The sequence below is a fragment of the Lissotriton vulgaris genome, chromosome 2_1 (genome assembly GCF_964263255.1).
Source record: "Lissotriton vulgaris chromosome 2_1, aLisVul1.2, whole genome shotgun sequence".
Lineage (NCBI taxonomy): Eukaryota > Metazoa > Chordata > Amphibia > Caudata > Salamandridae > Lissotriton > Lissotriton vulgaris.
Window position 1 is genome coordinate 118,990,155 of NC_141687.1, and position 24,761 is coordinate 119,014,915.

Here is a 24,761-nt window from a genome sequence, read left to right on the forward strand (position 1 = left end):
TCAGGAAAGCACCGAACACAGAGTATTTGACGCAATCTGCAGGGCAATAGAACATCTGTAGTCGAAAGTACCATTGAAAAGCGTCAAACACTGCCTCGGTCCGAGCCACAGGAGAATAAATAGCAGTGGGGACGGAGTCAAGCAGAGAACAGAAATACAGGCTGCAAAAACTACTCCGGGCAATTGATGCCTAGAGTGCTACTGACAAAGACTATTTAAATGTTGTCATATTTTAGTACATCCCATTAAGAAACTGAGCCCGCTGAACATCCAAATGTTACTCCTGTACAAAAGAACAGTAGAAAATCAAATATACTAATTTAGAAACAAAGTTACAATAAGTATGAATGACGGCTGTTTCTTCATGTAAGCTGGTATATGTTCTTTCAAAAGCGAAGGGTGCAACAGCCACAAAAGCAACCCTCCTGTTATTTCCCTATTTAATTACTCAATTCAACATTGACATTATTGGAACAGGTTTTATTGTCTAGGCTGGACTCTTGGGCTGAGGAAAAGAACTTTCACTCAGACGTTCAGTCTGGTGTTTGCCAAGGAACAAGGTTGTGTTTCGATTTAGATACCCATACATAGGTTTCCGGAATCATGCCCTTATATAGGCACAACTCACATTGCCTTTATTTAGGTATAAAATCCCAGAACTTATTTAGGCATCAGCCTTGCTATAAAAATACAGGCATGGTCAACTACATCCATACATCCCACGTCACAACGAGTTCTTAGAAACCAGATCCTTAAGCCATTGGGACTTTCCCTGCTTGGATAATTGATTTCTCCAAGCACTCATTTATTATGCATGAACCACTATTCTTTAGGGGTTCATTCATGAAGGCTTTGTGTGCCTGACTTTACGTCAATGCTAGCATTCCTAGGCACCTTCCAGGTATAAATGTACCTTCACTTACCATGGCAAACCACAGCTCACCACGGCAAGTTCGGAAGGAATTCGAGTCCCCGCCTGATGCACTGTCCAGACGTCTCATCCTGCCTCTTGGCAATACAAACTATAGCTTACCATACTATAGAAAACAGCACCTACTTCTTACCTCGTACTGCACCTAGGTTAGGTACACTGGGGTAGAACTATTTAGAAGCACAAGACAAGTATTCACATTTTTGCCTGTGTTATTTATGTATGTTTATATGAATATATATCATAGCTAAAAGACCATGCTATTGCAGTATTATTTCTTTTTACTGCTCACGCTGTACGTATATTTCGCATACTGTCTTGCGATTGTAACAGCTCATATCTCTTGCACTAGAAATAAGACTGTTCAATAAATCCTTTTATTGAAACGCCCGTCTATCTATTTCTGTGTAACTCTGAAGAAACTAAGTATGCACGATTGACTGAGTGAAACTGTTATCTATTGTTTCCACGATTCTGAGAACTGTTCCGATTCTAAAGGGAAACAAAGTTGTCATGTTTATGCGGTTGTCAGAAACTACTCCCTTTTTGTTTATTCGAGAAGTTTCTAGTGACCTCTGAGTTAGCTGGCACACAAGTAATTAAGTTTAATATGCTCGATAGAGGCATACTGACTGCAGTCCTATGCAAAAACGATAGTATTTATTTATTTATTTATTTATAAAAACATTTGTAGAGCGCGAACGACGGCCCTTGGGCATCTCGGCGCTAGAGTTACTGCAGTGTGTTAAGCCTCATAGGACAGAAGTTCATTGGTTGAAGAGCCAGGTTTTTAGTTGCTTGCGAAAGATCCAGAGGGAGGGGCTAATTCTGATCGATTCTGGTAATGTATTCCACAGTTTAGGTGCGGCTACCATGAATCTTCTGTCCCCCCAAGAAACAAATTTGGTTCGGGGTACCACTAAATCATGCTGATAGGATGAGCGTAGTGTTCTTGGAGGACGGTAAGGGAAAAGGTTTTGGACAAAGAACGCCGGTCCAACATTTTTCAGAGCCTTGTAAACCAGGCAGAGGGACTTAAACATGACTCTCTTTCTCACTGGCAGCCAGTGCAGCTGTCTTATGGTGAGTGCGGCCGAGTGATGTTTGGGGATGCGCCCTAAAAGCCTAGCAGCAGCATTCTGAATGGCCTGCATTTTCCAAAGCACTCTCTCCTGGGCACCTAAGAACAGTGCGTTGCAGTAATCTAGGGTCGACAAGACAAGGGAACTCACCAGTGTTCTGCCGGCACTTTCCGGCAGGAAAGGCAGGATTTTTTTAATGAGCCGCAGTTTATGGAAGGCTGAGGAAGAGATTTGGTTAGCATGTGGCAGGAAATTTAGATGGTCGTCGAAAAGGACTCCCAAATTCCTCACTTTGTTTGTTGGGTCCGGGGGTTGGCTCATAGATGATGGCCACCAGAGGGGGGACCATTGCGGGGATAGGTTGCCAAAAATTACCACCTCTGACTTATCAGAGTTTAATTTCAGGCAATTTTGAGCCATCCAACTTCCAATGGCCAACATACCTTGGTTGAAGGTGTTCGCTATTTTGAGACCGTCATTCTTAACTGCGAGGACCAGTTGAGTGTCATCTGCATAGGAAGTTAGGCTCATCCCGTGTGCCCTGATGACTTTGGCAAGGTCCGACACATAGATATTAAAAAGTGTCGGACTTAGGGATGAGCCTTGAGGAACTCCACATGGCAGAGACAAAGGGGAGGATTCGAAAGGTCCGACAGTAACGACCTGGGATCTATTTGCCAGGAAGGAGGCAAGGAGACTCCTGGCCTTGCCTTGAATTCCAATGCTCTCGACACGGTCGACCAAGGTGGTATGGTCGACCGTGTCAAAGGCAGCCGATAGGTCCAGCAAGATGAGAACCGCTGTACCTCCGGCGTCCCGGATGGATCTTATGTCGTCCGCCGCTTTGACCAGAGCGGTCTCCGTGCCGTGGAATTGGCGGAACCCGAACTGTGATTCGTCCAAGAGTTTATGTTCCTCGATAAAGGACGAAAGTTGGAGGTTCATTATTTTCTCTACTATTTTAGCCATCAATGGGAGACTAGCAATAGGACGATAGTTTTTCAGCTCTTCCTTTTCAAGGGTGGGCTTCTTAAGGAGAGGTTTTATTAAGGTCTTTTTCAGTGTCTCTGGGAAGATGCCGGTGCAGAATATAGAATTGCAGATTTCAGTTATGGCAGGGATGACTGTTTCCATAATTGGTCGTAGCACCTTCAGGGGACAGGGGTCTAGAGCTGATCCAGATAACACTGTATTCTGTACCTGTAAACGGGTGACCTCATGAAACAGTGTATATTATTCCAATGCGCAGAGCCTATAAGGGAAATAGGAACTACACTACATGGCGCCCAGCGGTTTGGTAAGGCACTAATTTAATGCTATATACCGAAGTAACTCAGTCGTGCTTTTCTCAGGGACCCCTACTCATAATACTCCATAAGATGTCTGGAGTGGGTAGGGGTAATATCCGCCATAGCGGAGTAGGACGCAAATCCTATGTATTAGCTGTTTGGTTTGTTCAACGTTGAAGGATACAGTATACCCAAAATATTGTGCACCTTATCTTTGTTTCCTTGAAACTTGCTCTTAATTTTTCATTAAACAATGTCCGATAGTGAGGACACTAACACCGGGACCGGTGGAACTGCGGCCCACCAAGTCGCAACAGCTTTTAGCCATACAGTTTTTAATGAAACCGATGAGGAGGTTATAAACATCCCTCCAAATCTAAGGAAAGCCATCACTCTAAAACTTATAAAGCATGTCCTAACACGGGGGCGTGGCTAGCAAGCCATGATGGCGGACGGAGTCTGCTAGAGCTCCGGTGCCGCCGGGAAGGGGAAATCCTGAAAGACGCTCCTGAAGGGTAGAATAACGCCTCAGAGGAGGGGCGCTAGCTCCGTAGAGCCCCCGACGACTCGGCGAAACTTTGGAGGTCCTAGGAGCCGTGACTACAGATCGGCCGGGAGAGGGGAGCCTGAGCCTATCTCCACGCTAAGAGCCGGGAACTCGAGTGGAGGGCGCGCCCGGACCGCTGGGCGCCGTCCACCGTTATAACCTGGAACTGCTCCGGAGGGATTGCCCGAGACACAGCCCTACACAGTGCCGGAAGCGGAGACAGTTAAGGCGGTGATCACCCGCGTACACGTGGAGGGACCGAGACGGTCTGCAGGCGAACTTTGTTAAAAAACAAAATCTGAGCTGCCGAGGCGGTACTTGACTGGGGGCGGCCTGATTGCCGCGCCGGCTCTGTGGCCCGACAGAATATCTGGTGAAGCATCAGAGGGTGGGGGGGTACGTGGGTGCAGCGGAGGGGGCGAGCCTGCTTCTTCCTCCTTCCTCCCCCCCTGACGCGGCCTAGGTGAAGGTCGCTGCGGGCCACTGAGACTGGTGGCACAAGATCGCGTGGAGGGCCCAGAAGCACAGAAAATCGTTGTTGCTGCCCTGTGCCAAGTGAAGACCGCCTGAATCACCACCGCGCTGCATTGCAGGGGAAGGGGCAGAGACGGCCGGATACACACTGCGGGTGAGCCCCCCCATGACTATTCGGGGCGAAGGACAATAGGTGCCAGCAGCGGCCCACCAAGCGATGACCTGGGCGGACCCTACTCTGTAGGACACCTATCCACCAACAACATCTGGGGACACGAAACTGATGCGAAGACCCGAGAGGGAAAGGCATTGCGGTTGAGGGGCGCCCTGCCCGGGTCCCACTCCCAGACACTGATTATACCCGGAGAAGGCAACCATGGTCCGGAAAGGGGCAAAAGCACTAGATGGCAAAGATGGAACACCGGCAGGACATACCCTAGAGACCGGTCCGGAAGGATCTACACCAACAATGACGAACTCTGCCCTAACTGGAGACCAGCAAATGGACAAACTAGACCTGATACTACAAGAAATCAAAGACTCCAGAACCGCAATGGAAGCACAGATGGGAACCTTTACCACTAATCTTTCGCTATTAAAAGCCGATCACGACAAATTAGCGGACAGAGTCAAAGACCAGGGTGCAACACTGACGGACCTCACCCCGACGGTGGCGGAACATACCACCTCCATCCAGCAAATACAACAGCAAGTGAAGTCCCTAATGGAACGCGTGGAGGATGCGGAAGGCCGCAATCGACGCAACAACATCCGCGTCATTGGGCTTCCGGAACGGAGCGAGGGAGCCCACTCAACGGAATTCATGTCACAATGGTTCCGGAATCACGTGACCACGGAAGGCCTGTCGCCGTTCTTCTGTGTGGAGAGGGCTCACCGGATCCCCACTGGACGGCCGAGACCAGGACAACCGCCACGACCACTGTGTCAAAATCCTCAACTACCGGGACAGAGACATACTGCTTCAAAAGGCCCGGGAGAAGTCCCTCATTGAATATGAAAACAGGCGGATCTCGCTATATACGGACTACACCAACCTAGTGCAAAAACAACGGTCCTCCTACTTCGAGATAAAAAAGAGACTCCAAAAAGCCAACCTCCGCTATGCCCTACTGTTTCCAGCCCGCCTTAAGGTGATACATGACAGTAAAACTCACTTTTTTGAGAGCCCCACTGATGTGGAGGAATGGCTAGAGGTAATGGACATTGAGGAGAATCCAGGACGGACTCAGGGATCGTCGGCCAGCGGCTCCAAGGACGGCTCAGACCACACAGGAGGTACTTCCAACACGCAGACTACGGGATCGAAACGACGTAAGCCTACTAAATCCCAACAGAAAGAAGGCCAGAAAGACGCAGTCGCAATGGTGGGCTCCTTTCGAGAAGACCAAGAGATAATCAATACAGACACTGAAGACAGTACATTGCACTCGGACTCGGAACACAGCATGGTATTGTTCCCGACTGTAACGCCACGAGCAGAAGATGAACTTCTGGACAATGCCCAGGAGTAACTGCCTAAACGGATGGGGCCAGAGGCCCTAGGACCTACTAATATCCTTTCTCTGTTATATATTGATTGAAAAGCTGGGTGAGGAAGGGGGGGGGGAGGGAGGGAACCTGAGGCAGGAGAAACTGGCTTTGTTATAATATCTGTATGCTGAGGTTCGGTTTAAATATGATTTGTTTACCACATGGTAGATGCGATTGGTGGACCTCACAGCCTACATTCCTGCAGAGAGGTGCGACACAGTGATACGGAGGCGGGGAAACCCCTTCCCCCCCGGAGGATACCAGTAATAGATACTTTTAGAAATAACTTCCCTGGCGGCGCCGTTGAGGCGGCAGCGCAGAAATGTGTGACTTTGTGGACACGGTATATGCTTAGTCGACCCCCCAAAGGCGTATGCACCACAGATTGTTTGGTTATGTTTTGCATTTTCTGGTTCGGCACAGCAACGTTCCTATGCTGCGCCTATAGAGTTCGAGTTTGGGGAGGGATGGAAGACGTCTCCTGGCTAGCACTGACAATACAAACATCACAACGCAAAGCACTGTCCGTTGTGGCACCTGTACTCAAGTATGGTTGATACGAAGGGAAAATATAGGCTGGCTACCTGGAATGTACGGGGGCTAGGAGCAGTACAAAAACGACACAGAATACATGCTTTTTTACTTCGCCAACAGTCTCAAATAGTATTTCTACAGGAATCGCACTTAACACAGGCTGAGGCACACTCATTACGGAAAAAGTGGAGGGGAACTATATTCTCTACAACGTACTCTGCCTTTTCCAGGGGGGCCACCATATGGGTGCGACACAGCACCCCTTTTGGGGAACTTGAGAGGAAGGTAGACGAACAAGGGCGATATATATTGGTGAAGGGCACGCTGGACGGTACACTGCTGGTCCTGGGCAGCATCTATGCCCCGAACTTTGACCAGGACAGATTCCTTGCAAACATGAACCGGGCTTTAGCTGACTGGATAGACATCCCCTGGATTTTGGGTGGGGATTGGAACATGATTCTGAACGTCGAACTGGACAGGTCGCACCCCCCCCTCCAGACGACAGGCGTACACAGATGGACGACTCCTTTAGAACCTGGCTCCAGGGATGGCTGTGATAAGGGGGAATGCTGTCGGCCAGCTGGTGGGAGCCAGACAGGAAATTCACAGGAAACTCTGTGAGGTCGAAGACCGCCTGAAAGATCTAGAGACGGCGACGGGAGTAGACCCCGGGCGCAGGGGGGACTTACAGTTATGCAACATAGAACATGCGGAACTCCTGGAAACACTGAGAGTCATTGATCACTAGGATTATTTGAGACGCCAGCAGGCGGAAGCAGACAGATCTGGGGCCCTACTAGCTCGCCTGGTCCGAGACAACCCGAAGTCCCAGTGATCACGAAAATTAGGGACGGGGCGGGTAGGGAGATGTCCACACAGTCGGATATTAATACTGCATTTAGGGTCCACTTGGAGAGGCTATATGCCCCTCCCCCCGAGGGTGGTGGAGACAAAATGATAGAATTTCTAAGAGACCTACCATTTCCAACCCTGACCCGGGAAGAACAGACTGAGATGGACGGACCCATTACACAGCAGGAAATCAAAATAGCCATTGGCTCCCTTAACCGGGGCAAAACCCCCGGCATGGACGGGCTGCCTGTAGAATCTTATCAGACTTACTCTGCAACGCAGTAGTACCCATTTTAGAGAAAATTTATAAGACAGCTTACGAGGTTGGTCACCTACCTGCCACGACAATGCAAGCCTCAGTGATATCCATACCAAAACCCAGCAGGGATACCCTTGACCTGAATAACTACAGGCCCCTCTCAATGCTCCCCACAGAGTATAAAATACTTAGCAAAGCTATGGCTATGCGAATACAGGCCCGCCTCCCTGCCCTAATACACCCAGACCAATGCGGCTTCCTCCCAGAGAGGAGTACTTCCCAGAACACGAGGAGACTCCACGCCCTCATGTCAGCCACGCCAATGGACCTTCCTCAGGCCGGTTGCATCGCCCTGGATCTCCGACAGGCATTCGACTCCCTGACATGGGATTTTATGTTCGAGGTCATACGGCGTTTCGCCTTCCCTGACTCCCTAATCAAATGGATTTGTCTACTGTATACGAACCCGACAGCTAGAGCACGTACAGGCAGGTATATCTCAGGTAGCTACGATATTCACAGAGGCACCCGGCAAGGCTGCCCGCTATCACCTTTGCTGTTTGTACTGACACCCGAGCCCCTGGCGATCGCGCTCCGGACCCGAGCGGGCGAGGTGGGTATCTCCATTGGGGGAACGCATAATTTGATTTCAATATACGTTGACGATATCTTAGTGTATTTACGAGATTTGAACGGGAACCACTCAAACCTGGCGACAATCTTTGACCGTTACGAGACCGTATCTGGCCTGGCCATTAACCCGACGAAATCCCTAGGATTCTATTTCCGCGAAGGGCAACAACCCTCCCACATACAATTTGGTGACTACCGGATCCAAATAGAGCCGACCACATTTAAATAACGTTTATAGAAGACAGGAAGACCAGATTGAGGGTAACCTGCGGAGGGCCATTAATGGTCTCCGAAGTAGTGTGAACTTTTGGACATCCCTGCCACTATCTGTCATGGGTAGGATAGCAGTTTCAAAGATGGTCATGCTCCCCCGTATACTGTACTACTTTGTAAACCTGCCGGTCCTCCTCCGCAACACATATTTGCCACACTGAACACGATCCTGATTACTCTCATATGGGGCCCTGGGAGACAGCGAATAAGCCTCAAGAAACTACAACTGAGCACTAGACAGGGAGGCCTTGGTGTACCAGACCTAAGGGGTTACTATTACGCAAGCCAGTTGCAATGGCTGTCACGATGGGTGGCGGGTAAGAATTTACACGAGATTGATCTCACTCAGAACCAACTAGCACGTGGAGAACTGCACTCCCTTCTGTTACCCGGAGCCAAGATCCCTCGAGATTGCCACCCCCTGCTGCACACTGCTTTACTGTACTGGCGAAAGGCGTTGGCATACACGGCAGGGACCACAACCTATGCAGATAACATTCCCCTGTTAGGGCTCCCAACACCGCAAGGACGTCTGACACGACGCAGCCTACAGCCTTGGGCAGAGGCGGGAGTGGATAGAGTGGGTGACCTGTTTGAGGACGACACACTACTGGATCACGCCTCCTTCGCGCAGTCAACAGGAGCCCCACTGCAATTGTAATTCCTACATGCCACAGTGACACACTACGTGCGACGCACATGGGCCCCACAGCGTAGCAAACCAGAACAACATGAACTAGTGCATCTCCTTCATTATATGGGGTCAGGGGGACACTTAGAAAGATGGCTCTATGTGGGCATTAGGGAACACGCTGCTCTGCCTCTTACTACACTCAGGGACACCTGGACTCTAGACACGGGAGAGGCTATGACGGACAGGGCCTGGAAGATTGTCCTAGAACATCATAGGAGGGTGTCTAGAAACGTCAAATTCAAATTCATACAGGCTATGATACTGCACAGGGCCCCCCCCAAAGGCTCCATAGGATGTTCCCTGCTTCCTCCCATAGTTGTCCCCGGTGTCAGGGGGATGAGGCCGACCTCCTCCATATGCTGTGGACATGCCCAAGGATACACAACCATTGGGGGACAGTCCGCCATACACTACACACTATCACAACTCTGCAGATCCTGGAGGGGGCACTGCCTTGTCTGATAGGGCACAGGAAAAGACCCAAGACCCAAAAAGGATAGCTGAAGTTCTTAGACCTGGCACTCTTGTTGGCAATCAGAGTCATAACTATGAGGTGGAAATCGGCCAGACCCCCGAGTGTAGAGGTGTGGCGATCTGATTTGCTAAAATGGGGCAGGGCAGAAAGTGTAATCCTGCGTAGAGAAGAGGAGAAAGGGCTCCGGATACATCCAATTGCGCAGGAATGGGAGCGGATGCTGGTGGAGATAGAGGATGTGGACCTAGAGCTCTCACAAGAGAATACCCCATGACCAGACATACAGGGTGGAGAGCAAAGGAAATACAGAGTAGGGATATAACCGCTGAATGTACAGGTTAGCCAGCCACACTCAAATACAGTTTCTGGACAGGATAAGGTCACCATGCCAAGGAATACAGTGCCTAAACAATGGAGAAGGTGGGAGACGTGAAGGGTGGGGGGGGTGTTGGGCGGGACAGGGTTTAGTTACGAGGCGACTATGTAATGCAAATGCAACATGATTATTGATATAATAAACTTGAGCCAACTTGGACTTAATGTACAATTGGGAAAGATTACATGTCAATTAGCCGGAAGTTAGAGGGAGAAAATGAGAAAAGACTGATGAATGATATTGTGAACAAATGTAAAATGTAATAATTGATACAGTCATGAATAAAGAGTTAAGAGGTGGTAGAGCAGTTTTCATGATAGAGGCACATGAATCTTTTCAGACAGATGTATTCTATTCATGGATAGTATTCCCAGAATCAAATCCAGTAACACATATGTTTCACTTCCACAAAGATGATGATCCACCCAGGAATATATTCCTTTCGAGGATGTTGAAATTCCACTCACATACCAGGAGCATAATCTCTGGTTTAAAGGTGCCCTAAAACATTTCAATCACATTACCAGGCTAGGTCCACTAGGTAGACCAGGAGCAACATGGCCGAATTTAGCCAGCTACACACCTCATCCTGACATTGAGGCAATGTCAAATGAGGAATTACTCACAACTCAAAGTGTTAATAAAAATGTACAGACAATTAGTCCAATATGTAATGCGGACTTTCACAGTCCAACCACCATTAACCATTCAAAAACAAACTTCTCACCAGGGGAATACACTAAATATTACTCCACAGACTTTACCTGCATTCATGGGTAAAATGTCCACAAAACGTGAACAAATTCCATTCTGGATAGCTCAAAAAATTTATCAAATCGAAGCAGTATTTCCTAATACTAGCCCTTATGAGAAACACAGCATCCTAACAATATATTTACCTTGCTTTCTTTTGTCAAAACATAGCACCTGAAAGTAGGTATTTGACAGCTTTCTCAATAATGGGGACCCAGGGCCACTTTTGTCGACTACCACAAGGGTTCAAGAACAGCCCAGGGTTATTCTCAGCAAGAGTAACAGAGTTACTACAAATTTATGATGACGAGGCATTGTCATCAGTCGATGACATCTATCTGACAAACGATGACCTGGATAGGTGCTTGAACAGGATGAATACCATTATACTGGGCTTCGCCTCTGAGGGCTACAAATTCAATTTCAATAAATCAAGAAATTGCCCACCTCAATGTCCTTTTATTAGGATATGAGCTTTCAAGTGAAGGTAAAAGCCTGGCAGCTAACTTTTTAGAAAAGTGTGCACTGCTCCAACCTCCAAAAATGCTGAAAAACTTAGTCTAGGTTTCCTAAATTCTGGAAGAACTTACATTCTAAATTGAATAATCAAACCTGATTTTAAAATCAAAAATTTGACAAAAGAACACACAGAAATATTGCAATCACTTCAAGTTGACATGTTAGCAACAAATCACATACAAACACGAGTAAACGTACGCAGTTTAGTGATCCGAATCATTTAGGGTATATGCGGATTCACTTACTTAACTTTTAATGTAGGTGAAAAAGTACCAATTGCATACAAATCCCTTTTGTATACACACACAGGCGGAAATTAGCTTTACATCAACAGAAAAAATTCTGACAGCAGCTCAAACCGCTGTAGCAAAAGAAAGAGCTCTAGCTCAGGGGAAACGCATAATTGTCGTGACTCCAGTACCAGCCTTAGAGGCAGTTACATAAGCGAGCATTCTGAATGCAAAAGCTTTACATCCAACGTGGATACAATGGGTTAATTCTGTTGCTGCAACAGATGTTGAATACGTTTTTGATCCTAATTTAAAATCACATGCATTCCTCCAATACGAACACGAATGTCCTCTGCCTCCTGAGATCCTCCCTCTTGATCAGTACGAATTTATAACTTATACTGAAGGATCTGCACAACCCGCTACGGGGAGTAAACAAGCTTATAGTGCAGCATGCACGATCGTTAAAGGTCGTATGCACGATGGTAAACTCAGACCGATGGTCACAAAAATACAATCTCTAGGTGATTGTACAACTCAAAGAGCTGAACTACAAGCATTCAAAATGGCACTTGAAAATACGGATCGCGAATTCCCCACACTTATTGTGTGCGTTTTTTTTTACTGTGTTTAACCATACAATGATTATTTGCAGAATTGGCTTCAAAATGGTTTCAAATATGCAAAAGGTGGCACAATCATGCATAAAACGCTTTGGGAACAAGTAGTTCAGTTGCGAGACGGACTACAAAACACTCAAGTGATACACACGCTGAGTCATCAATGTGATGGTGTTCACTTTGCAGGGAATTCATTGGCTGAAGGGGGCTGTGCAAACGACTTCTGTAGTTGCGATCACTCATTCAAAAACGAGAATAGACAGTGAGATATTATTGGCTGTCAATGCTTCAAGCAAAGGCAGAGGTGCAGCTTTACCTAAAATGCTTCCACTCAAATACTCGTATATAATTGATGCGAACAACGCTCCATTTGCTTGAACCCCTGGAGTGGGGGATAGGGTCATTCCAAACATGGAACGTAGATTAGTATTAATCCTAGCAGCACATGAAGGTATCGCTTCTTGCCCATGCAGGTGTTTTCGCCACAGTATCATAAATAAAACTGAGATATTGGTGGCCCAGCATTAGGAAATAAACCAAAAACTATGTTTTGGAATGTGAAATATGCCAGAAGATGAAAGTCTCTACAGTGAAATGTCCTACTCCCATTACTGTGTGTTTACCTGGACCATTGCGGTCCCTTACAATGGTATGGTAACTATAAATATATCATGGACGCAGTGAATTAGTGTTCAAGGTTCCTATCAATGTGGCCTCAGGGCTCGGCTGACGCTCGAACTGTTATAAAAGATTTGCGAGACTTTATCGGCACATACGCAATAGGCACACTACACTCTGACTAGGGCCCTGCGTTTAGCTCTCGAGCTTACAAAGAGCCCATGGCCAGTTTGGGCGTAGCATTGCGGTACTCCTCTCCATTCCATCCTGAGGGAAATTCGGTTGTGGAAAGGAAAAACTGGGACATAAAGCGGTCTATAACAGCTAGAGTATAAGGTTTGTATGATGGGTGGTTCAAATATCTTTACGGGGGTCCAACGCTTATGTGCCACCGTCGACCGTTGGATGGCGCGAGCACTCCTTCGTAGTGCTGCGCACGTCCAACGGCCGACGCGGCCCTGCCCATTTTGCGGAAGTGCCGCACTGCCGCGAAATCGCGGCCGCGGCAAACGGGTTAAATATTTGCCAAGAAGTTCTCTAGGGTGTGTCACTCCATATGAGGTCCTGTTTGGGACAAGAATGTGGGTCCCAGGTCTCGATTACAAAGGAACCGTGGTGGAAAATAAAACTTTTTACATCAAAAATCCTTTGGCTCAGGGGGAGGAGCCACGCCGACGACCATGATGGCCGCTTGAGCATCGGCTCCGCCAGCCACCACATCCTGACTTGCCATCCGGCACAATATCCTGAGCCCCGTCCCTATCATCTGGTGGGGGACCTGCTCCTGAGCCACTGGGCGAAATTCTGAATGATTTGGGCGCTCGGATGACTTGAATCTATCGTCTCGAACTTTTGGGGCCTACTTGGTGCGTCACCGGGATCCAGCGTGGGGCACTGCCCGCTTTGGAGTTTAACAACAACGGCGAGAGGGACCGGAAGTGTGCGGTGACACTCGTTCCGTGGAAGTCGCGTCCCACTCGAGTGGTTCTCGGGCCCCCATCTCAAACCAATTGACTCCGCATACCTACGCCATTACGGAACAACCTGTAGCTGTGCCAATTGCCCTTGCAAAATAGGGGTTTACTCGGCCGGCGGAGTTGGTAGTCGCACAAACTGAAGATGGGGGCGAGGAGGGATCCCGAGAAGCTACCTCTAAAAACGCTGCGGAACACCAAACCGGTCCAGTCCAATAGACTGGAAAAGTGCAGTTTCTCCAAAGGGTCTCCGGTGGATGAGAAACGCACGCAAGTGAGTAGCCATGAGCAGGTCCCGTCCAGGGCAGACCCGACATTGAAAGACCTGATGGCGGCGATCACCGGGATTCAGTCATCCCTTGGTAAGATGCATACCAAGTTGGACACTGTCCATATCGAGGTGGGTCTAATCCGAGCAGATCTGACTAAAACCTCGGAAACAGTCAAATCACTTGAGATCAAAACATCGAGTCTCACGGATGATGTGTCGGACCTCCAGAGAGAAGTGAGAGAGTTGAAGGAGTCTCGGACCCAGTTTGCTCGCAAGCTGGACGAGTACGAAGAACGGGCGAGGCGCAACAACGTAAGTATCCTGGGCATACCGGAGAGATCAGAGGGGCAGACCCTGGACCTGTTCGTGGAAGACCTTATCCTGAACCACTTAAAACCCAAGGGTCTCAGCAACTTTTTCACCGTTGAGAGGGCCCATAGAATACCTGGCGGCCGCCCGAAGACAGGGGCGCCCCCTCGCCCGATGATTGTCCGCATTTTGAACTTTCGGGACAGAGACACTATTCTGCAGACTGCGAGATCCTCTGGACCTCTGGCTTATGAAAACGCGTCTCTCCTCTTTTTCCCGGACTTCACCCAGGCTGTGCAGAAACAAAGGCAGGGTTTCATAAACATCAAAAGACGGCTGCGTGCTTCGGAACTCAAATACTCTATGTTGTTCCTGCCCGCCTCCGGATAGAACGCAACGGTAAAGCCTGGTTCTTTGATCACCCAGACGCGGCATCGGACTGGTTGGACCGAATCCAGGGGCCTGATACCGAAGGCGACGCCCCGATGGACAATGAGGAACAATAATCCCGTGTTGGTCGTTGTAGTTGGACAGGGTGGCAAGGGAGCTGGTTTGATGGGGGAGATCTCTTAATCCCCACTTACTTTGTTAATATCTTGTGGGTTTTATTAGCACTGATGGGGGTTCGTACGCGGGTTGGGGTGAGCTGGTGGCCTGTTTTAAGGTCCTCCTCCGTTTTCTACGTTTAGATCTTGTAGCTAGTTTTGGGGTGACAGGCACACTGCTGGTTGGGGATGTGCACATGTTGCATGCAGGGGTGCAGGGTGGGGGGTTGGGGGGCTCGGTTGTGGGGACTTTTGTTCGTTGATTTGTGTTTTGTTTATGACCTATGCTTGCAATGGATGTCGAGTAATGCTTTAGGATTTTCCGGGGACAAATATGGCGCCAGCTAGGCGGGGTTTGGGTGTGTCGGTCCTCAGCTAGAATGTGAATGGCTTGGGAGATAAGATCAAACGTGCAATGGTGGGACAGCTGATCAGGCGACGATTGCCAGATGTGGTCCTACTCCAAGAGACTCAGCTCATGGGAAAGAGATGTATGGCGTTGCACAGGGGTGGGTATAAATTGGTTGCCCACGCCGGTTTCACCTCGGGATCCAGAGGGGTGGGGATACTGGTCAAGAATTCCTTCCCATTCACCATACAGGCTACCTGGTCTGATAACCGTGGCCGGTATATTGGGGTCTCGGGGCTGTGGGAGGGCAGGACAATTACGTTCCTTTCAGTTTATATACCACCGAAATTGCAGACAGACACCTTTCGTGACCTGAGTAGGATGTTCTTGTCGCTACCCATTGGCATCATGGTGATTGGGGGTGATTTTAATGCAGTCATGGATGGTGAATTAGATAGATACCCCTCCCGTGTGATACCTCCCTCTAGTAGGTGGTTGTCGGAGTTTGTTACTGGTGCGGGTATGGTGGATGGGTGGAGGCTTCGGCATCCTGTAGACTTGGAGTACACACACACATCTGTGGCACACCACTCTTTTTCTAGAATTGACTATCTGCTATTGCCTGCGTCACAGACTTCATTCGTCCAGGAAGTCCGCCATCTGGCTAGGGGAGTGTCTGATCACTCTCCGATATGGTTGCAGTTGAAAATCGGACTGGACAATGTTGCTAGGGTTGCACCAATTAGTGCTTGTCGGTTGAGAGATCCCGCCACCAAAAAAGAGCTGGTACGTGTCACTGATAACTACTTTAACGAGAACTCGGGGACAGTCGAATCTGGCTGCTCTCTCTGGGAGGCCTACAAAACAGTTGTCAGGGGGGAGGCCCTCTCCCTAATCTATGGGCAGAAGAAAAAGAGCAGGGCAGAAATTGACAGGGTCGAGGCGGAGCTATTGGCGACGGAAAAGGAGGTCTTCACCACTGGGGACCCGGACGGTGAACATCGCCTCAGTCTCCTCCGGGACGAGTTCAAACACCTAGCGCGAGAGGGGGCGAGGGAACAGCACGCTAACACACAAAGCATAATCTACGAACACGGAGATAATGCAGGGAAACTGATAGCTTGGTTGGAGAAGGGGGACTGGGGGTCCCGTCTGGTCCCAGAGCTGCAGATTGCGTGCTCGTGGATCACGGCGGATCCGCAGTGCATAGTGGACGAGTTTGCCAGATATTACGAGGAGGTTTATACCTCAGCGGGGCTGCACACGGTGGAAGAGAATGCGGAGGTCATCCGGGATATCCGAACGCCCGCTCTATCGGCCGAGGATTGGGAGTTTATGGATTCCGATATAACAAATGACGAGGTTGCGATGGCCATCCGTGGGGTACACTCCGGGAAAGCCTTGGGCTCGAATGGTATTCCGGTTGAGCTCTATAAACTTCATGCTGACCGCATAGCCCCTTTTCTGAAGGCCATGTATGTTGAGAGCAGGGACAATGGCATGCTTCCCTATGACCAACGTATAGCCAACATTGTGGTTATATATAAGGATGGTAAGCCGCGTCTGGAATGTTCTTCCTATCGCCCAATCTCTCTCTTAAATGCGGAGCCTAAAATTCTGGCCGAACTACTCGCGAACCGGCTAGTGAAAATTATAACTGAACTGGTACATCCGGATCAGTCCGGTTTTATGCCGCGCCGTAATACCGCCCTTAATCTTCGTAGACTCCATGGGGTGGTGGCAGGTTCGGCTCACATACATGAGCCAGCAGCGCTTTTGTCGTTGGACGCTACTATGGCGTTCGATAGAGTGGAATGGCCATATCTATTCTCGGTGCTGGAGAAATTCGGGTTCGGCCCGGAATTCATACGATGGATCCGTCTCCTGTATTCTGCGCCACTGGCCTGGGTAGTGGTACACAATCATAAGTCCCGTGATTTTTAGCTTGGGAGGGGCACCAGACAAGGATGTCCCCTCTCACCACTTCTATTTGCTCTGGCACTTGAGCCTCTAGCGGCCTGGGTACGATGGGATAGATCGATCAAAGGGTTACGCTGGACTTCGGAGTGGAAGGACAAAATTTCGCTATATGCGGATGATATCCTGATGTACTTGACCTCCCCCCGACAGTCCCTTATTGTCTTCATGGATATCTTGGCGATATACAGTAGATATTCGGGGTGTGCCATTAATTGGAAGAAATCAGTCTTATTTGTGTTGAGCGGCGACCCCCCAGAGTGCCAGAAACCTGCCCGGTAAGGGTGGAGCAGGTGGGCTTTCGCTATCTTGGTATTTACATCTCCCAGGACCCTAAACAGCGTTTCGAAGCTAACCTGGTTCCTGCTTTGGCCAGACTCCGCCGGTATATCGCAAAATGGAAGGAACTGCCACTCTCCCTACTAGGTCGTGAGGTCCTCTTCAAAATGATAGCGCTACCGCGGTTCCTCTATGCTTTGCAGAACTTCTTTGACTCCGTGCCTTCCTCTTACTTCAATGAGATAGAATCGCTACAGCATCAGCTTCTTTGGGAGGGGAGGCCGCGGATCGCGTTATCTAAATTGATGTTGCCCTGGTACAATGGTGGGATTGGACTACCCAGCATTAGGAAATCCTACTGGGCTTCCCAACTGGCCCCCATTAATCACGCGATCTATGGCTCCGCGGCTGACCCCGGGTTCGCAATGGATCGAGCCCAGTTGCCAGGGGGCGAGTATACCCGGGTATTGTATGCCAAGCGTGGTAGGTTCCCACTGATGGGTCCTGTGTCGGCTTCAGCACGGGGGTGGCATGATGCCAACCGTGCCCTCCAATGGGAGGGTAGGATAACTATGGCCACCCCACTATGGAACTCCGAAGCCCTGGGCAGCCTGTGGAAGTTGAAGGGTTTCGATCGTTGGGACCTAATAGGTATCTCCCAGATTAGAGACATATGGGGCAAGAAGGGTATATTGACCTTCGAGGAATTGCAGGCCAAGCATCATCTGAATGAGAGTGAGCGATTCCGATATCTGCAAATCAAACATGCCCTGGCGGCAGCTGTCCCTCGTGACGAGACACCGCCGGAGGCCTCCCCACTGGAAGATCGACTCCTGTATGGGTATCTCCCCACCAGAGCGATCTCTCTGGTTTACAAAAAGTTGGTCAACCACACAGAAGATCCACTGGTGAGAGTCCGTGAGCAATGGGTGGCAGATGGGTTGATTTCGTATGATGAGAATTGGGTGGAAGCTGTGTCATCCCCTTCGAGAAGTGGCGATCTCCATGAGACTTCGCTTGGTGCAACTTAAGATTCTCCACCGGTCCTACACTACGGGCCTGGGGTTGTGCCGAATGGGGCTCGTCTCAAACGCAAACTGTCGAAGGGGTTGTGGTATGTTAGGTACATTCATGCATATCCTGTGGGAGTGCCCTGATATCCAGAAATACTGGACCAAGATTCATGAGAAAATGAGCGAGGTGTGGGGTGTACAGGTTGCATTGGAGGCTCGCCGCTGTTTGCTAAATGTATGGGAGCCTTCCGATCTTTCGATTCATGGCAGGCTCTGGGTAACACTTGCCTGTATAATTGCCAAGCGAAACATTGCACAACTTTGGGGGGCCGGTCGAGCACCCCGGGTTCGGAAATGGATGGATGACCTTGATTGGTGTATGTTTCGAGAGAGAGCTGTGTATGTGGCCAGAGGGAGACCCCGCAAATGTGGAAAGATATGGGATGCCTGGAATGTATACCGAGGAGATATATGCACACCACCAGAGCCCGATTCAGTAACTGAGGACACTGAGGCATCTTGAACCAAGCTGTGATACTCCTACATGATTCTGTATCGCTGGAACACTGATTTGCCGAAACTGTATTGCAGATGTCCGTTGCATGATGGTCTTGTTTGTTGCAATTGTTTATTAGTTTCAATAAAAACATTTAAAAAATATATATATATCCTTTGGCTGTTTTACAGGACTTAAATGAACTAAGATCAAAACAAAGCAACGGGTTCCTGAAGCCAACCACTACTGGGGAAAATCCAGCCGTCCCAGCAAGGCCTGTCTGGATCCCAAAGCTTGGGGATCTAGTCAGAGAGAATATCGCGGATAGGAAGGAGTTCGGGCCTTCTTACAGACAACCAGTAACTGTCACGGATCAAGAACAGTACTTCTGCCACCCCTTGCTGGAAAAAAGAGAAAAGATTTGTGTCTATCAACCTCATCAAACCACACTATGTGGCCAATACTAAGCAGTAGGCCATGTGGACTCCGACCAAGAAGCAGACGCACTCCTCTAGCTACTATCCATGAGGTTCAAACTGAAAGGCTCATCACCTTCGTAGAGTCAGAAGTGAGAAATGAAGGACTACGCAACAATGCTATGGAACTTATCGCTCTTGAAACTCAAATAACAGTTTGTCCTGATACACCGGTCTACACCAACGTAACAAGTGATCAACTGGTTCCAGCGATTTTAACGAATCCTGATGCAAATCCAAAAATTGACAGACCTGCCTCTGGCTATTTCATTAACTTTGATACGTTTTCCGAGGATCCCAGCGAACCTGAAACAACGCCAGTGCAAAGAACTTTCAAAGTCCAAGCAACAGACTTTTTTCATCTCCTGAAAAAAACGTATCTGGTTTCACAATGGATTGAACTATGGATTGTTTCTGGAATTTTTTTCTTTCTACTTTGGCTAGCTTTATTAATGACTATGAGTATGCGGATGAATGGAAGATATATTCAAATGGACACAGCAAGTAAAAGAGTGAACTTTCTTCTGAAACCACACAAGTCATCCCCTCATGAAGCAAGAGACTTGTCAGCAGTGAAGATCCGTTCCTATACAAGATGGTATAGTTTGGGATAAAGCTGAAGCACAATTTACTACTTGTGTAACGATATATCTGTAAGAGACATTAGTTAGTGATAGATTCCTTACCTTAGAATATCCCCAGGCGTCAGACTGGATCCGGAAACTTTTGCGTAGCAGTACCCTTGCGCATCGGTAGGCGTCGTCTGCGGCTCCGCGTCCGTCGTCGGCGTCGTGGGCGCCGTGATGACGTCGTCGGAGTACTTGGACGCCGCCTCCGCGTGCTGACATCAGTTCTTAGCCACAGCTTTTCCACGCCAGAAGCGCAGAGCCATGACAAAAACCAACACTGGTGCCATGAAACTAGGGCCTTGAAAGGGGATGACCTTAACCCTAGATATCGGTTCGCAGAACGGGGAGGATGGGTGGGTCGGTTAGGAATCTATCACTAACTAATGTCTCTTACAGATATATCGTTACACAAGTAGTAACTTGTGCATCTGAAAGATACACGTTAGTGATAGATTCCTTACCTTAGAATAGATACCCCAGCAATACCATCCCCGTGGTGGTGGGTCTGCGAACCAATAATCACACCAGAAAGTCCTGGAGGACGGAACTGCCAAAGTAGCCGTCCCTCCGGACTTGACTGTCCAGGCAATAGTGTCTTGCAAACGTGTGCAGCGAGGCCCACGTAGCTGCCTGGCAAATGTCCTGCACACCTCGGCCCAAGGCAGTTGTAGTGGCCGTGGCTCGAGTGGAATGAGCCCTCAGCCCAACAGGGGGTTCCTTTTTAGCCAAGGAGTAACACGCCTGGATGCACAAGATAATCCACCGGGAGATGGTCCGCTTGTGCACTGCTTTTCCCTTTCTTAGCGTATCCAACAAAGAGTTGATCATCCACCCGGAACTGTTGTGTGCGATTCAGATAAAATGAGAGCGCACGTTTTGGGTCCAGACGGTGGAGCCTCTCCTCCTCTCTCAAGGGGTGCGGAGGCGGAAAGAAGGTGGGCAACGTGATGGATTGCCCAATGTGGAAGGCCGTGACTACCTTGGGTAGGAAGGAGGGCCTTGTCCGTAACACAACCTTGTCCGGATGGACTGAAAGGAAAGGAGGTTTACAAGATAGAGCCTGGAGCTCACTCACTCTCCTGGCAGAGGTGATGGCTACCAGGAAGGCAGTCTTCAAAGAAAGAAGGCGAAGAGGACAGTTGTGAAGTGGCTCAAAGGGAGCGCACATCAGAAACGTAAGAACGAGGTTCAAGTCCCACTGAGGCATCACAAAGGGAACAGGAGGAAACGTATGTGTGATGCCCTTCAGGAATCGATTAACGATAGGGGACTTGAACAAAGAAGGTTGGTCAGGCAGCCTCAGGAAGGCTGAAAGATAGCCCTTGACCGTGCCCAGAGCAGAGCCCTGCTGGGCAAGAGAGAGAAGAAAGAGGAGAACCTCAGAAAGAGGGGCATTGAGGGGATCCACAGCCTTTGCTGTGCACCATGCCACAAATCTGTTCCACCTGCAGGCGTATACCGACTTTGTGGAGGGACGCCTGGCTGCCAGAATGATGTTGCAAACTTCAGGAGGCAAGTCAAATGGCCTCAACTGTCGGCGCTCAATCTCCAAGCATGGAGGTGGAGACTGGACAGGTTCGGGTGGAGGACCGACCCCTGCTGCTGCGACAGAAGGTCCTCCTGAAGAGGCAGACGAACCGGGGCATCGACTGATATACTGAGTAGCTCGAGATACCAGTACCTTCGTGCCCAGTCCGGAGCCACAAGGATGACTTGTGCCCGGTCGAGCTTGATCTTCTTCAGCACTCTGGGCAGAAGTGGTATAGGCGGAAAGGCGTACAACAGACCGCAACTCCACTCGCGACGAAAAGCGTCTCCGAGCGAGTGCCGCCTTGGAAATTCCAACGAGCAGAACTGATGACATTGCGCGTTCTCTTCGGTGGCGAATTGATCTAACCAAGGCTCTCCCCATCGCAGAAAGAGGCCTTGCGCCACGTCCGAGTTCAGATGCCATTCGTGATCCATCGAGCACAGACGGCTGAGTTCGTCCACCCTGGCGTTCAGAGAACCTGCCAGGTGTTGAACCAACAGAGTCACGCCCTGATGTTCCAGCCATTGCCAGAGGCACAGAGTAGGCATGGGCGGAAAATCCGTTCCGCTCGCGGATTTTGCGGATTTTCGGGAAATCCGCAATCCGCGAGATTTGCGAATTTCCTGAAAAATCCGCAAATCCGCGAGCAGCGGATTTTGCTCGCACTGCTCGCACTGTTCGCGTGAGTTCGCGCCCTGCGAATAAGTGCGAAATTGCAGAAATACGATCTAAGCAAAACTGAAAGTAACTACTTACCAGGTTCAAAAGTTCAGGCACATCATTAGTAGCCATTTCCTGTAGTGCTTCCTGAGGGGCCCCTCCAGAGTTCAGTTGCCAGTTGAAACTATTATGTGACCCTGCTCTGAACCTCAGAATAGTTACACATATGCCACAAAGGTCATGAATTACAGCTAAGGGAGACAAGCAGGAGCCAGGCTGGAAGTTAAAATCCATTAATCAGCCCCTAATTCATTATTGTCAGTTGGGGCAGGGCAGGTGTTGTAACTAATTTTGCAACAATGAAAGCACTTAGCAAGTGCAAAAGATCACTAATCAGGGCGCACTAAGGAAGCAGGTGCCAGCTAAAAAAATATTCTGTGACACATTAATCAGCCCCAAATTAATTCAGGTCACTTGAGGCAGGGAAGGTGTGCTTTGCTTTGCCGAAAATAATGTACACTGGACAACCAGAGGGTGTGGTGATGAAACAGAGGGTGGCATGGGTGGGCCAGAGGGTGGCATGAGTAGTCAGAGAGTGGCAGTGGTGACAGAGAGTGGCAGTGATGAAGAAGAGTGTCCCAAACAGGTTGGACACGTAGAAACAACAAGTTTGCAATACTTGCGACCCGACAGGTAAGTTCGCAAATTGCTAAATTGTAAAAACCCTCGCGAACTGGCAGAAACACGGGCGAACACAAAAAAAAAAAATCCGCAAATTCGCGGGAATTCGCGGATTTTGCGGATTGCGAATCCGCAAATCCGCAAAATTCGCGAACGCGAGATCCGCAAAATTCGCTCATGCTTAGCACAGAGCCTCCTGGCAGAGGGTCCACGACCCCACTCCGCCCTGTTTGTTGCAGTACCACATGGCGGTGGTGTTGTCCGTGAACACTTGCACTACACTCCCTCGGACAGACGGAGGAATGCCTTCAGTGCCAGACGAATCGCCCGCAGCTCCAACAGGTTGATATGGAGCCGGCACTCAGCCGGAGACCAGAGTCCTCTGATCTCCGCCTCTCCCAAGTGGCCTCCCCAGCCCTGGAGGGACGCGTCGGTCACAACTACGTGCTCCGGTTGGGGAAGGGAGAGGGATCTGCCGTTGACCCAATCGCGGTCCGTGAGCCACCACTGCAGCTGTCTCGCAGTGCCCTCCGAGATCAGGACATGGTCGGACAGGTTGCCCTGATGCTGGGCCCACTGAAACTTCAGGTCCCACTGCAGAGCCCGCATCCGCCACCGTGCGTGATGCACCAGAAGGATGCAGGAGGCCATCAGCCCCAGAAGCTGCAGCGTCAACCTGACCGAAACTCGGGATAAAGGCCGGAAGATCGGAATCAGAGCCTGTATATCCCGAACCCGCTGTTCGGGTGGGTAAACCCGAAACTGCGCTGAGTCGAGAACCGCTCCGATGAAAAGGAGCTTCTGAGAGGGGCACAGGTGTGACTTCGGCACATTGATGGAAAATCCCAGCTGGTGCAGGAGATCCGCCGTAGTCTGGAGGTGGCTGACGACTGTTTGGGGCGAGCCCACCTTCAACAACCAGTCGTCGAGGTAGGGGAAGACTGAGACCCCCAACCTGCGCAGATGAGCTGCGACCACCGCCATCACCTTCGTGAACACCCGTGGGACGCTGGTAAGGCCGAAGGGGAGCACGGTAAACTGAAAGTGCTCGTGGCCTACCGTGAACCGCAGGTAACGCCGGTGGGCCGGCAGGACGGGGATGTGGAAATACGCGTCCTGCGAGTCCAACGCTACCATCCAGTCTCCTGGGTCTAGGGCAGCTAAGACCTGAGCCAGAGTCAGCATTTTGAACTTCTCTCGGAGGAAGCCGTTGACGTTCCTCAGATCCAAGATAGGGCGTAGGCCCCTTTTGCCCTTCTTGGGTACCAGGAAGTAGTGGGAGTAGCAACCACGTCCTACTTCTGGCCCAGGAACGCGCTCGATGGCTCCCTTGGCCAAGAGGGCCGAAACTTCCTCCTGCAGGAGCCGCAAGTGATCCCCCGATACGCGGTGGTGTTGCAGTGGCATGGCTTGAGGAGTCGTCTCGAAGGGGAGGGAGTAGGCCCTCCGGACGATCTGCAGCACCCACCTGTCCGAAGTGACAGTGCGCCAGTGAGAGTGGTGATGGCGAACCCTGCCTCCCACTGGCGTCACATGGGCTAAAAAACACGGGCTAGGAAGGTGTAGAGGTGGATGCCGCGGGGGCAGGTGTGGACTGACTTCGCCTGTTTCCCCGACCGCCTCCGCGGCGGTTTCCACGGCGGCCGCCGCGCTGGACGATAGTTTGCGGCGAGTGGCTGGCGGCGCGAGTGGGGACGCCCCTTCCTTGGCCACAAAAGGAGCGAAAGGCACCCGTTTGCTGGCGCGGGGCCGAGAGGCCCAAGGACTTGGCCATAGCCCTGGAGTCCTTAAAGCGCTCAACCGCGTGGTCTGCCTTGTCGCCAAAGAGACGACAGCCATCGAACGGCATGTCCATCAG

General features: G+C 50.0%; 1 protein-coding gene across 1 annotated transcript in view; it reads right to left on the minus strand.

The window, feature by feature from the left end:
• Positions 1-24,761, minus strand: part of NLK (nemo like kinase) — a 933,583-nt gene that overhangs the window by 56,325 nt on the left and 852,497 nt on the right. The window lies entirely within an intron of this gene.